The 15,504-nt window shown below is 34.6% G+C and overlaps 1 pseudogene; it reads left to right on the top strand.

Moving 5' to 3' along the window:
• Window positions 1-9,629: 9,629 nt before the first annotated feature.
• On the top strand, window positions 9,630-15,408 carry LOC128185635 (uncharacterized; annotated as a pseudogene).
• Window positions 15,409-15,504: the final 96 nt, after the last annotated feature.

Here is a 15,504-nt window from a genome sequence, read left to right on the forward strand (position 1 = left end):
ACATATGCAACTAATACAAAAATCTGTAGATATTTTAACAGTTTATTTTTTCTCTTTTTTGTTTTATTTATTTATTACAAAATGATGTTAATCTATAACTTCAAATTCACTCAAACACTTAATCATTGTTTTGATTACCATAACAAAACAAAAAAAGGGACAAGTTATGTATCTAATCAACTTAAAACTTTCTTATTTTGAGTTATAAAAAGTAGTAATGAGAACTGCAGAAACGTTGGTGTTGACTTTTAACAAGCACCGTGCTTACAGAATTAAGGAGGCCAGATTGCCTGATCTGCCTTGAACTTTAAGGTATGTGTAATGAGTTCTTTTGGATTTTGTCAGCTGAATGAAAAATAAGACTTTGTAAAGAAAATAAACAAGTTTAATTTGAAAAAAAAACAATCAATAAACAAAACAAATCATTATTCCCACTCCCCTTTCACGCCACTCTCATTCGAAAATGACTTTCAATTAAACAAATGAACAAATATCTGATACTATCAACTGAATTCAAAATTAAATCACGTTGTATCAGATATCAAATGGAAGTAAACCACAAAATGTTGTTAAGAAACTATTTCAAACAATAAACCTCTTGTTGAAAAACTACTAAAAATATGTTAAAGTTCAATAATTAAAAAAAAAATCATATTACAATTACTTTAAATTTCAGCTCGGTATATATAAAAATTAGCCTGTAAAAACAGTCGCTTTTAAACACTTAAAACCTCTCTCTGAAAAGGATCTCAGTCACTTCAAGCACACCCAAGACGCTCCTGCACTCGTCAAATTGCCTGTCCCTCTAGTATCGCTATCCTGACTGCAAACCCCGGACTCACAGGTCTCTCGATTCCAGTCTACAACCACTTTTAGGACAGAAAATACACCCCGCTCAACACAGCATACGTCCATGACATTCGTCTTTTACCCACATGACCTTCCATAGGAAAATTCCCATCTAGCGCCCACAGTCTGTAGTACAGGAATTTGTACCAAACACCCTTACGCACCGAAAATAACACACTGTTACTAATAAAGTCCCGATAAACATATAAGCATACGACCAATTGCACTAAGAACTAAATTACCAGCAAAATGAACAAACAAGCAACAACACAACCTTTCCGGCTAGGAAAACATGTGCCCGCCTAACAAATCCAGAATTCAATGGCTACCCGTTTCTCCTCAGTATAATACTAACTGGAGATATTCACCATTTCTTAAAGGGTACCTGCAGTGCCGGTCAATTTTTGATATAATGGAGATATATGCGTAAAAACATCATCCTGAAAATTTTACAGCGATCGCATAAGTAGTTTTCGAGATAATTGGGGAAAACCCGATTTCACACCTGAACGGGTTTTGAATCAAGCCGATTTGGCGCGAGATGAACTGTGACGTCACGGGGTCAACGCCGCTGTATGAGAAACAGGAATATGGTATGAAAACTGTTCGTTTTCTTGCATTGTTTTATTGATATATGAACATTTTTTTCTGTTGTTTTATTTCCTTATCAACCCTGGATGACTAATTATACTGTTGTTTGAGTTTAACCCGTTTTTAACGAACAAAAATGCCGAATTCGGACAAATGTTTGCTTCATGAATTTCGTCAAATGTGTAACACATTTTACATATAAATGCACACCATATGTAGCAAAATGACAATTAATCAAAGCACTATTATTATAAGAAACACATTTTGTTAATATTGTCATTCTTTCGATTGATTTCTCAGTGACATTATATTAACTGATTTGATTTGAACATATTTTTATTGTACAAAATACAATTGGGATTGGGCACAAGTTCTATAACTTAGACCGCCCTCTCCCAATACAAAGATATGATACAAAATATGTGTACACAACATAAATAAAGGTCAGTAGATAGAATGGACGTATACATAAATGCAATTGACATGTATATAATAAACAACGGTGTACTAGTAGTTATAAGATCAGTTAAATCTTTCAGTATTTTTGATAAAATTATAAACTAATGTAAATAAATGCTTGTTTTCATTGTCACTTATTGAACTGTCACCCCAAAGTAAAACATGAGTATTGACAATGTTAAGATTTACAATATGAAAAACGTCATTAAATAGAACATTTCTAGCATCTTTATATTTATTACATGTGAAAAAATAATGGTACATTGTAAGTATCTTCGAGCTTACCACACGAACAGAGTGGACTGTTGATAATATTACATCGAAATAAATCATTATTTAGTGCACAATTGTGACGAAGTTTAGTGTGAATGATATTCAAAAATCTATCCCCATATGTAAAAAAATTAGGTCTAGTTCTACATGTAAGTACATTTTCATTTTTGACAGAAACATGTATTTTTTCCTTAAAAATGCGAACAGAGTCGCTTCCACGGACATCCGTTGAAAGCGCATTCCATTCATCAACAACAGTAGGAACAAACGAAGATTTATACAATTCCAAACGACATTTTGGTATAATGTAATTATGTGCATTTCTGGTAGAATAGTTAGATACATTAGCACGCTTATTTGGAAAAATATCCATTACATAACTGGGTAAAAGGTTTCGGTCAATTTTATACATTGTTTTTAGCCTGGATATTTTCCTTCTACTATAAAGCGTTTCCCACCCTGTTTCAAAGTAAAGAGATTCCCGAGATGCAAAAATAGGTAAACCTGTAACAATTCTTGCTGCAATCAATTGTATTTTTTCTAATTTGTCTGAATCATTAATAGAACAACCGCCCCATACATCAGATGCATATTCTAACTGAGGCCTTATAAATGAAGTATATAATAGTGACAGTGATTTTCTATTAAGTTTAAATTAATCCCAATTTCTTTTGAGCATTTGCTATAATAGAATTTATATAAGATGACCAGGAAAGGTCCTCAGAAAATATAACACCTAAGTGTTTATGGGTGGGTACGAATTCCAAATCGCATCCTTGAAATTTTAGCGTAGGGGTTACTGTGTTAGGTTTATTACTAAAATAAACAGCCTTAGTTTTTGAAGGATTAAAATTTAAAACCCATTTCTTAGACCAAGCCTCTAAAGTTAAAAGATCCCGATTAAGATAAGATTCCATATCGTGTACATTGATTGCAGCATGTTGAAGGCTATTATCATCTGAAAAAGGCTGCAAAATGTTAACTAATTAATAATATTGATAATACGTAATGATATTTCGTAAAAGGTAATTCGGGGTCTAATCCTCGTATAAGGCATAAAATTACAAATGATGTCGCCCGATTATTCAATAACAATCAAAAAAGTATGCATTCTTTAACAAACAAACACGGGATTATAAACGGATCAAGGCGAAAGTCCAAGATGGCTGCATGATTAAGTCTGTCTCGTATTCTTTTAAAAATACGATAATGGAATTAAATTTTACATTAATATACATCCTTTGTCAAAATGTTCCAGTTTATTTAGATTTCATAATGATTCGTTGTCAGTATTACAATTTAAGCTATACGGAGTTTTAAAGCGTTTAATTGCTGACCAAAGCGCTCGAAAGAAAGTTGCACTTTATTAAAAAGAAATTATAAATCCGAAATAATTACTTGATCACATAAAAAAGGTTTCAATTGCTGAATTGTAAATTTGGTCATTATTTAAGTGATTAGATAAGTAACAATAAAGGCAATTACTTCGAACATTAGTTTTACTATTTAATAGTATCATGCATGATTCTTTAATCACTGATTGACGGACTATACACATGTTTTAGCTGATAAATGCTTGATTTTACACAGTCTAATTTATTTTTCTGTTTTATCTTTTAACAATTGAGTAGCTAATTATACACAAATCAATTTACCAGTCTAGAGGTGTGAAACCCTCTCTTTGTTCACCAGACTTGTGCACCGTGTGTATACATGTATACCCCAGATACACGTGTGTCTGGAGCAGTGGCTTCGTTAGTTTACCTGTTTACCTGTGTCATTATCTCGGATTACTCGTGTGTGAAAGAATATTATGTAATCAAAAATGAATAATGAAAATAAATTTGCCCATGTAAGCGTTTTAAGTGTCGTATTCATCGGTAAAAAGGCGACGAGAATAAAAAAAATTTAAATCCTTTAAAAAGAAATCTGATTGTAATAAAATAATAACGGATACAAATTTCTAGATCTACAATACTTAAAATAACAAGATACGTCAAAACATCAGACCTATATCAATCATTTTGGCTGAAAAATCGAATTTAATTTGTATAGCTTTGTAAGGAAATTTCCCTCGTGTTGACCTCGTGACGTCACTTCCGTTGAAGCCTCGTTATCGCCTAATTCTGTTTTCTCTTGATTAGATTTCCCAAAGCAGGTAAAAATAGCCACTTTGAAGAGGCGTAACTCCGTTATTTTTGCATCGATTTCGATGCGGTTTTTTGCATTAAATTTTAGTAAATAAACTCTTTAACATATGTTTCACATCGGCTGGGCTGCAGGTACCCTTTTCTTAAATCAGGAACTGCAAAAAGTGGCACCGGCTGATGTCGTTATCGGACCCTCTACACTACACCCAAACCGGTCACTTTAAATACTCGATCTAAAAATAGCTCACTCACCCGACACTCGTCACTCATTTACGGTGACCCATTCATAACAAAAATTAAGAAGAACACAAATACAAATAACAGTATATACAAAACTGAATCAACTTTATTACAGTATGATTTTTTAGCTATAAACTATATATATATATATATATATATATATATATATATATATATATATATATATATATATATATATATATATATATATATATATATATATATATATATATATATATACACACCAGTATATTACTTTTAATTGGCATCATTGCGGGTCCCAAACACATACATATGATTTAATCTTGCAGTCAACATTTTGACCTTTGTATCATTAGAAACGTCTTTATACCGTAATTCATAAATTGATTCCTTACACTGAGCTGAAAGTTCTATTGCTGCCCAAAACAAATTTTCCAAATTGTATTGTTCTCCAGCAATGATGAATTCTAAAAGATTTCTCATAGTTATTTTCCTTTCTTTACAAGCTTTGACAAGTTGATCCTCATACTTTTTTATGAATCCTCCTCTATCTTCATTGTGCTTACCGAGATTTAAATCCAGGGTCTCCAAAACAGTGTTGAAATCTCCCTCATAAAAAAATTCTGTTTTTCAATTATCAATTATTTATAAATGTAATGTTTACTTGACTTAAACAATTGTGTGTGTAATTGGATTTAGTTTAAATTAAAAGACTTTTTTTTATTAAAACTTTTACGTCTAACTTTTGGTTAATATTCAATTGACATAACTGTAACACAATTAAGTATAGTTGTGTGTGTTTAAAACGTCTTGAAATGAAAAAGGATATAATGTACCTAATCTAGGCTTGCAAAATATTTACGAACATTCAAAACTTAACAAAACTATGGAATGAAAAAAATGCTGAAAATTGTTTTAAAATGTGTATATTTCTATTTCTTTGTACACGACATTTTGCTTAACTTGTTTTAAAAAATGGCTTATTTCTATATGTATGATCCGTGTACATGAAAATACTAAACACAAATTGGTTAGCATAAAGTGTACATAAAATCTTTCCTTTGAGTCCCTACAAACGAATCTGCGATTTTAAGCATAGTATTACGTGTTTACAGAAATATATTAACGCAGTGTGTTATCAGAATACGAAATCTTTTGAAATCATTTATTTACTTTTGTACAACTAGGAAACAAACCTTTTTCCATTTTTTGTTTGGTTAAAGTGTCCGTCATCTTAGTTCTTTCGATACATATTTGGCTTAGCATCTCTTTGGAAATAGGAATTTCTTCAGCAACTTGTGTCAGTGATTCAAAGCTGTGTTTTGCACACAAATGGACGACATGTGGTAAGGCTGCTGATAAGTTGTACTTTTCAACGCTTGAGGAGACATATTTCAGAAGAGTACGCATGTCCGGGTGTTCAATTCCACGGGAGGTTACTTGTTGAAGTGATTGAATGATAAAAGATTCACACATATTCATAATCGTTGACGCTTGGTATTCGTCAGCCAGTGGAAGAATTTTAAATACATTATCCTCTACGAAAAAACGTTATTACATTTATACATGTATCATATTCTCCATTTCATAATTACATACGTATATCATTTTTGAAAAGGTATTTAAAAAGCCGTCAATAGAGTTGAAGTTGTTTCTCAGTTTATTTCATTAATTAGTCATACAAATGAAGGTAAAATAAATCTGCATAATATTCACGAAATAATGCCAATACGTCTGCAAAATATTTCATATAAGAATTACTATTGATGATATCCTGAGCAATTCGCAATGTGACTCAATCTCGATATAAGTGAGTTTCGTGTATATCTTTATCAAGATTCAATTTAACTCTCACATTGTATCTCTTGTTATTAAATCTAAATTTTAAAAAAAATGAACATCAGTTTAGCATTGTTTACAGCAACAATAATGATATACACATTGCTGGCTACATATATATTTTGTCCTCTTATTTTTGCGAGATAGAGATTGAAACAAAAACTACATACACATCCGTATTTCCTTCATTAAAAAGATTGCATTTAAGAGTTTTGAGATTAAAAAGAAAAATAAATTTTTAAGAATTCAAAATAAAAACAAAAAACTAGATCGAATTATTCCAATGAATAGTTTTAATAATGTTAATAGCGTGAAAGCCACGTACAATTTTCATGTCAAGACAGTTAACTTCGTCTAGATAGAAATGAAGGGTTATCCTTCATAATTCTACATAGAAAAAAGGAACAGAAGTATGATCATACCTACTCCTGCACGCATAACATGTCTCTTATTGATTTGAATGCTGGGGAGCCTCAACCTTATTTACCCAAACGAATATATAGTCATACGAATATCAATCCAAGTTGAAAATAATATGGCGGTCGGTAGAAATACATTGGTGATAATGAGTATCACCAATTAATGTAAGCTTTATTCAGTGAAAAATAAAAACTCAAAATAGTGAACCGATCCGCATTCTAATGATTTATTAAGGGTAACTTATATGCTTGTAAACATACTTGTAATTGGTCTATATCCGGGTTGATATAAGTCCATAGAAATTCTTCAAAGTCCTTAATTCTTTTTCCAGGCAGAGGTATCTCTTTCTGGTGTTTTTCTTTGAAATCTGATTCAAGCATCCGCTTAAACACTGGAGAGTTGTCTATTAACAGCTGTTTGTGTATATGCAGCTTGAAACCTTCTACCACCAGAGTGACATCAGACGGGCTGAACATTGTTGATGGTGTAAACTTGCTTGGAGGATCAATGTTTCTCGTGGATTCTTCCATCAATTTTAGTCGATTACTTTCAGCAGCCATTATTTTTTTCAGGTTATCTTGTGCCTACGAACTACTTAGGACACAATATCATACATTGTATATATACGTATTCAAGTGTTTTCTCGGTAGCTAGGTTGGATATACAAACCTCTAAAGTAAAGGCTGGGTTCTATACCAATAAAAATAACACTGCTTCATAGATCGGGCAATTTTCATTAACAGACGTAAGCAGACCGTTTAACATCTATTGGTATTGCGATTTAAACAGAATTTTAAAAAGCTCCTTGGAATGTTATGTCAACAATATAATATATTCTTTAAAACAATAGATTCACCCAGTGACTCCTCAGAGTTTTCTTCTAAAAAGGAATACAAACAATTCAAGTTTTAATAAAAAGTAAATCAATAAATTGTATATATTAAAATGTCCTTCTCATGAACCCAGTAACTTACAACAACAAACAATGTATTTGAGTCCCCATGAAATTAAAGTATTACGCAATACATATTAGAATTGGTACAATTACCCTTTTGTGCTATTCGTTTTGTTCAAGTTTCTAACCATTAGATTTTAAGTAGAATATTTTCTTGACCAGCAGGCGTGTTAACGAAAGTTTCCTAAGATATGACCTAAGTGTGTTCCTAAGATATGACTTAAGAAAAAAATTAGGAACATCCTAAGATCAACATAGGGCAGGTCTTAAGATGTAGCTCGACGGTAACTTAAGAGCGTCTTAAGTTAGGATATCCTAACCTTCTATAACCATTCTTATTTTTCACATGTATTCATACAAATCGAATTTAAGAGACTTTTGCAGGGATAAATCATCAAACATGTTGCCAGAGAAAATTGTACGTGTCAGTAGTTAACACGATAGGCCTAAAACTAGTAATTTTAACGTATACATTTTTAAAAATTTACATTTACTTAAATATATATCAGTGAACAACTTAGTTAGTTAAATTACAAAAAAAAACCAAACAAACAAGCAAAACAAAAACAAAAAAGAACAAACAAACAAACAAGATAAAACAAAACACAAACTAAAAAAAAAAATAAACGGCACCCCCAGAAATCCAAATTACTGCTTTTTTTCATGAAAATATTTGGATTACAAGCAAGTAATTATTTAAACAACACGTGTCCATTCTTTGAGTGTAAATTAACATTTGATAATCTTGTCATTCAAGTATGTGTTATACATATATTAAAGATGAGCTTTTCATAGAATTTAACGTTACATGTAGAAGCACAACCAATTTCCCTTTAATCTGCTATATATAGAATACACGATAGTAAATAAGAAATAAGTTGTAATATATCTAGAAAATTCATAAATACAGTTTATTCAACATTACGATTTTTTCAAGATTATTTTCAGAATGAAGTGAGAAAAATTCGAATGATCACGCATGGCATGTTCTACATTTTAGCCAACGAAATTCGAATAATCTTATCCAAAAGTAATCAAAACAATGAATGTAACTAATTTAGTGTACATTGTAGATATTAAGAATAAGCCAATAATTTTCATTTGTCAAACAAAGACAGTATTTGCGGGGAAAATTGCTTAATTTGTTAGCAACAAGGCAAGCATGTAGCAACCGGGACACGGGGGGGGGGGGGGGGGGGGGGTGTTCAGTGTCCCTCTCCAATTTATATTGATAAAATTAACGTACATAATAGAATAAATGACTATGCCCCCCCCCCCTCCAGGATTTGGAATTAGATGTTTGTCGGAAATGCTGGAACTGTAGAAAATATTGTTTTATTTTACCGGTCTGAAGAAAAAGCTTCACAACAGCCCCAAAACGTTATTTTATAGCCTTAGGATGGTCTTAGGACAAGGTAAGTGATGTCCTAAAGTTAGGACAAAGTTATGGCTTTTCCTAAATTTAGGAGAGCGTCGAGAAACAGACTTAAGGCTAAGATTTATCCTAAGATGTACTTAGGACACACCATAGTCCTATTTAAGATACTTTCGTGAACATGCCTGCTGGGTTTCGATCGACGTTTTGTGCCAGTCATATCAAGCTGTGCATTACCCATAAATGCAATGTAAATTATTAAGTTCGGCTCTAGTTTTATATTCCAAAAAGGCAAAATATATCGGGTCGATCGATCTCATAGACGGCGAGGCAAAGTCGAGATTGATCGACCCGATATATTGGACAAGCTTTTCGTGGATTCAAAACTCAGGAAATCCACTTTTAGATAATCTGATTGTGTCAGGCACGTCGCACAACTCTCTCTCTCTCTCTCTCTCTCTCTCTCTCTCTCTCTCAAATAATTGGGATATTGCCAAAGGTCAAAATATGTCAAGCTGAGGGGACAAATTGCCGAAGAATAAGAGAAAGAGAAATGAAAAAACCCGCGACGTGGGATCATCGTCCGCACAGGCAGTGAGCCTCTCCGAAGAAGAAGTCCCGCAGATGATGGCACCAGTAACACTGCATGGTGACACAGCCCCGGGAGGCCCTGGCTTCTTGGATGCTGCACCCATCCCAGGTAATGCACTCGCATCAGTTGCGTGTATTGAAGGTTGCATTCCGCCCCAATTAAACTCTGTGAAGTTTTCGCCGGGTCATATGTTAATGCACAAATAAGACAGAAAATCATTCAGGGCAAATACAATGATTTGGCTACATTGCTAAAATATTCTAACACTGATGATAGTGCAAGTGACAGGGTTTTTGTCATGGGCAATGATGGTCAGCTTTGGTCAAGGTCAAAGTCTAGCTAAAATTGTTACAATTGAAAAGTGGACTGATGCATTTTTAATTTATGTGAGTATATTTACTGCTGTGCACAGTGACAAAACTCAAGATTTGTTGAAATACATGCATGATATTAGAGTAGGGACAGGGAGATCAGTGGGATGGAAGCAGTACGACGAGCAATTTAGGCTATGCGTTCAATTTTCAAGGGTTTTGCATCAGAAATCTATTTTCATATTCACATGTGTGTATAAAATGTGGTAATGAGCATTCTATGTTGAATTGTCCAATGTCGGCCAATCCACGTAGACATGTGTCAACTTTCAGCCAACGCCTGCCTCGCCAATCAGGATATGGCTCTCCTCAAAGGTTTAGACAAGCTGGACCTCAATCACTCTCCACCACCAGACCAGCTCAGCAATTCTCGGGTAACAGGAATTTGGGACTTGGGGCATTCACCAATTAGGGTTGATAAAATCTCTAGATTTTTACAAGACTATCCAGTAAGGGAAGCTGCTAAGGAACTAATTGAGGGTTTATCAAAGGGGTTTAAATTAAATTATGTGGGGCCAAGGCTAAGTAGGTTTTCTAGAAATCTTGTGTCAGCAAATATGCACAAAGCTCAATTAGAAGAAAAGATTAACAAAAAAGTTTATGCGGGTCGGGTTATGGGTCCATTTTCTAATCAACCAATACCAAATATGCACATTTCCCCAATAGGTTTAGTACCAAAATCAGGTGGAGGCTGGAGAATGATCACAGATCCCTCCTTCTCTTGGTATCAATGGCTTCAATGCATTTATAGATCCTCAATTATGTTCAGTAAAATATTCATCTTTTGATTCTGTTGTGGATATGATTGCAGAGTTGGGACAGGGTGCAAAACTGAGCAAAGTTGACATTAAAAATGCTTTTAGGTTACGTCCAATTAATCCTGGGGACTTTGAGTTGTTCGGTTTTAAATTTCAAGGAACACATTACTATGATAAATGCCAATGGGCTGTTTATTATCCTGTGCCATTTTTGAAAAGTTTTCAACATTTTTAGGGTGGACTACAGTCATAATTCAGGTTTAGATACATTGTCTTATTATTAGATGATTTCATTTTTGCACGAAGTAAAGGGTCAGGAAATTGCTACAATTTGATGAGTTCATTTCAGCCAATTTGCACAGAATGTGGTGTTCCTCTAGCAGTTGAAAAAACTCAAGGCCAAGTCACATGTTTAACTTTTTAGGTCACCTGAGTCACTCAGGTGACCTATTGCAATTGGTCTTCGTCCGTCGTCGTGCGTTAACAATTTTACATTTTTAACTTCTTCTTGGAAACTACCAGGCCAATCGTTACCATTTTTGGTGTGAAGCATCTCTATGGTAAGAAGAATCTAAATTGTGAAATTTATGGCTCTACCACCCCTGGGGTGCCACGGGCGGGGCCAAAAAAAAAATGCAAAAAAAGCCAAATTTTTAAAAATCTTCTTCTCTACTTCCACACATGTGAGGAAAAAACTGAATGCATGGTTATGATGTCCATGAAGCCCTCTACCTTAATTGTGAAATTCATGACCCCTGGGTCAGAGGTTCAGGCTCTAGGGTGGGGCCAATATGGCTAAATAGTAAAAATGTATTAAATCTTAGAAAATCTTCTTCTCTACTATCATATATATTTGTTAAAAACTAAATGCATGATAATGATGTCCATGAAGCCCTCAACCTTAATTGTGAAATTCATGACCCCTGGGTCAGAGGTTCAGGCTCTAGGGTGGGGCCAATATGGCCAAATAGTAAAAATGTATTAAATCTTAGAAAATCTTCTTCTCTACTATCATATATATTTGTTAAAAACTAAATGCATGATAATGATGTCCATGAAGCCCTCAACCTAAATTGTGAAATTCATGACCCCTTTGTTAGGTGTTCATGCTCTAGGGTGGGGCCAATATGGCCATATAGTAAAAATGTATTAAATCTTAGAAAATCTTCTTCTCTACTCTCATATATATTTGTTAAAAACTAAATGCATGATTATGATGTCCATGAAGCCCTCTACCTAAATTGTGAAATTCATGACCCCTGGGTCAGGGGTTCAGGCTCTAGGGTGGGGCCAATATGGCCAAATAGTAAAAATATATTAAATCTTAGAAAATCTTCTTCTCTACTCCCATATATATTTGTTAAAAACTAAATGCATGTTAATGATGTCCATGAAGCCCTCTACCTTAATTGTGAAATTCACGACCCCTCGGTCAGGGGTTCAGGCTCTAGGGTGGGACCGATATGGCCAAATAGTAAAAAGGTATTAAATCTTAGAAAATCTTCTTCTCTACTCCTATATATATTTGTTAAAAACTAAATGCATGATTATGATGTCCATGAAACTCTCTACTAAAATTGTGAAATTCATGACCCCTTTGTTAGGTGTTCATGCTCTAGGGTGGGACCAATATGGCCAAATAGTAAAAATGTATTAAATCTAAGAAAATCTTCTTCTCTACTCCCACACATGTGGGCAAAAAACTGAATACATGGTTATGATATCCACAATCTCCTTTACCTAAATTGTGAAATTCATGGCCCCTGGGTCAGGGGTTCAGGACATGAGGGGGGGGGGCAATATGGCAATAAAGTGTAAATGCATTTAATGTTTAAAAATCTTCTTCTCTATTCTCACACATCTGTATAAAAAAAACGACTAATAATTATGTTTACCAGGAAGTCCTCTACTGAAATTTTAATTTTCATGTCCCCTGGGGTATGGGTTTTGACTCTAGGGCAGGGCCAAAATTGATGTATAGTTGTTAATGCATATAACGTTAAAAAATTATCTTCTTTACTCCCACACACCTGAAAGGAAAACTAAATTCATTATTTTGTAGACCAGATCTTTTAGTTTTTCACCAAAATTATAGGTTTCACAGTTCTTTTTGAATTAAATGTGGTTGTCATTACAAATTTATAATTTTTCTACTCCAGTATGAAACCTAATTAATTAGATGCATATATGAGACTCCATGACAAGTTTGTGTATTGGATATATGCTACTCAGGTGACCGTTAAGGCCAATTGGCCTCTTGTTTAGGTATAGAGATAGACACAAATCAAATGTGTATTAGGATACCTAGGGAAAATATGCTAGAACTGAAAGGTTTATAAGAAGCCCTCATGGTCAGAAAAAAAGTCAAAGTTCGTACATTAAAATCATTGTTAGGAAAGCTAAATTTCCTTAGCAAAGCAGTCAGAGGTGATCGAGCTTTTAACAGAAGGTTTATTGATACAATGATAGGTATTTCAAATCCAGATTTTTATATTCGACTCAATTCAGCTGATAAACAGGATATGACAACGTGACTAAGTTTCTTGGTTGATTTTAAGGGAAAAACCAAAGGGAATGGACTAGTTCAAGGTTTCTTCAGTTGTTTACTGATAGTGCTGGCTCAGCAGGACTAGGATGTGGATGTTATTTTGGGGGTAGATGGATTTATTATCAATGGCCTTATGGTTGGAATGATCAGGCTATTTTGAGAGACAAAACTTTTCTAGAGCTAGTGCCTATTGTATTGTCAGTGATGGTTTTGGGAATGGCATCAAGTGGAAAAAAGGTGCAATTTCATACAGATAATATGCCTTTAGTTGGAATCCTGAACTCACAGTCATCAAAGTCACCAAGAATTATGTTAAGGCAACTGGTTTTATTTGTTATGAAAAATAATATAACATGTAAAGCTAAGAATATAGCTGGTCTAGAAAAGCTGGTCTAGATAACAGTATAGCAGATGCAATTTCTCGTAGGCAGTGGAGGCCTTTTCAGAACCTTGCTCTTGTAGCCAGAAAAGACCCAGATCCATTTCCAGCAAGGTTTCACAGTTTGATCTTGGAAGTGAGGCCACTAGATTGTTAAATGCAGCAAATGCTGTTAACACCACATCTACATTCATCGCTGGAATTTCTGCCTTTGAAAAGTTCAGAGTTCTTACCCAGTTGTCAGTTACCTGTCCCCTTCTTCTTGATCAGTTAATAAATTTTATAGCAGCATACATGTCCCTAAATGGCTAATCAGATGCAACAGCTAGAGCTTACATATCAGCTATTGGGTGCAACAGCAAGATTTAGGGTTTAATGGATAATACAAATAGGTTTATTGTGGTAAAACTCCTTCAGGGTTTTAATTGTTTAAGAAATAGGGTGGACGGAAGATCATATGCTTGCTCAATTGATTAGGGTGCTGACTAGCACATGCCATAACAAGTATGAAGCCATTTTGTTTTCGTCTGCCTATACCTAAACATGTTTTGCATTTCAAAGAGTTGGGGAGTTGACTTTACAAAAAGGTAACAATTCAGAAGTTATATTAGGGATTCAAGATGTCAGGATTAAAGATAAAAATTTTGTGTTAAGGCATTCCAAGACTGATCAGTTTAACAAGGGGGTAACAATTGTATTAAATAGTCATGCAGGCATTACATGTCCAGTGCATTGTATGATTGATTGCATGCAAATTCGTCCAAAAATTTCAGGCCCACTGTATTGTCATTTTGATGGCAAACCAATTACTAGGTTTCAGTTTTCAGCAGTAATGGGTAAAGCTTTGGCAGTGTTGGGTTATAATAAGAAGTTATATACAACCCATTCCTTTAGGATAGGTCCAGCTACTGCTGCAGCTGAGAACGGTTTATCAGATGAGGAAATAAAGCTTGCAGGGAGATGGAAGTCAAGTGCATTTCAAACTTTTATCTGGTCTCCACTTACATGTTCCAGATAAATTTTGCAGGGCTAAGACGTTCAGTCTGGATAGTGGGATCCTCCATTGTAAGAAATGCAGGAATTGCAGCCTTAAGCAGGCCAGGGGGACAGGGCTTAGGCCTCCAGACAAAAGGGATCGACATTTGGTGGCAGGGCTATGGGGGTTGCGATTTGTTGATCTTGCCTGCAAGCTCAGATGGTTAGCCCAGTTTGATAATCCACATAATTTTATAGTTATCCATTGTGGTGCCAATGACGTAGAGCAAATAAAAACCCAAAAACTGTTAGATAGGGTAAGGTGGGATTTACGTTTAATTGCTTCTATCTTCCCAAACACAACACTGGGTTGGTCGTTCTTGCTGCCCAGGGTAGCAGGGCGTTACTCAAAAAACGTTAGGGCAATGGAGCAGACACGAAACAGGGTCAACAAGGCAGCAGCCAAAGAAATCCTAGCTTGTGGGGGAGGCTTCTTAGGCATACACAGTTTTTAGGAAAACCTAAACAACTGTACAGCCGGGATGGGGTACATCTGTCAGATCCGGGGAATGACATCTATCTAAATAACCTACAGGGGGCATTGAAATACTCTGTCAAAAATAAAGAGGGAGTGGTTTTCCCAGTGAATTAAATTCTAGGGTCCTTACAAACATGTCCACAGTGGTGTTAAAATTAAGTTGCCTACCCCCACGACGTGGCGGTGGGCACCTTTCGTGGTGCCCAAAGG

Source organism: Crassostrea angulata, chromosome 5 (genome assembly GCF_025612915.1).
Source record: "Crassostrea angulata isolate pt1a10 chromosome 5, ASM2561291v2, whole genome shotgun sequence".
Taxonomy (NCBI): Eukaryota; Metazoa; Mollusca; class Bivalvia; order Ostreida; family Ostreidae; genus Magallana; species Magallana angulata.